The sequence below is a fragment of the Buceros rhinoceros genome, unplaced genomic scaffold (genome assembly GCF_000710305.1).
Source record: "Buceros rhinoceros silvestris isolate BGI_N320 unplaced genomic scaffold, ASM71030v1 scaffold35601, whole genome shotgun sequence".
NCBI classification, from domain to species: Eukaryota; Metazoa; Chordata; class Aves; order Bucerotiformes; family Bucerotidae; genus Buceros; species Buceros rhinoceros.
In genome coordinates, this window is record NW_010396691.1 from 1 (window position 1) to 366 (window position 366).

The following is a 366-nucleotide window of genomic DNA, read 5'->3' on the forward strand; positions in this document are numbered from 1 at the left end:
CGCGGGGACTCGCTGGGGCCGCTTGGGTCAAACCCTCCCCTCCGCCCGGGCACGGGTGCCAGGGGGAACGTGGCCTCTTGGGTGGGCAGCGGCCGGGTGAGCTCCGCTCCCGTGAGGAGGGCAGGTGTGAAACTGGCCGTGCCTGCCGCCGGTGGGGAACGAGCCACGGGAACCGGGAAGAATCGCCAGAAATACCCTCTCCTCCTCTGGGGCCGGCTGCCTGCAGGGCCCTGGGGCTGGGCTGGCAGCTCAGGGAGAGCCCCCAAAACTGTGGTTTGAAGTAATAAATCTGTGCTGCTTGTAGGGAGGAGGCGAGTGGCTGCTGGGGGGCCGGACAGACATATGGCTCCAGCCAGGCTGTGGGGC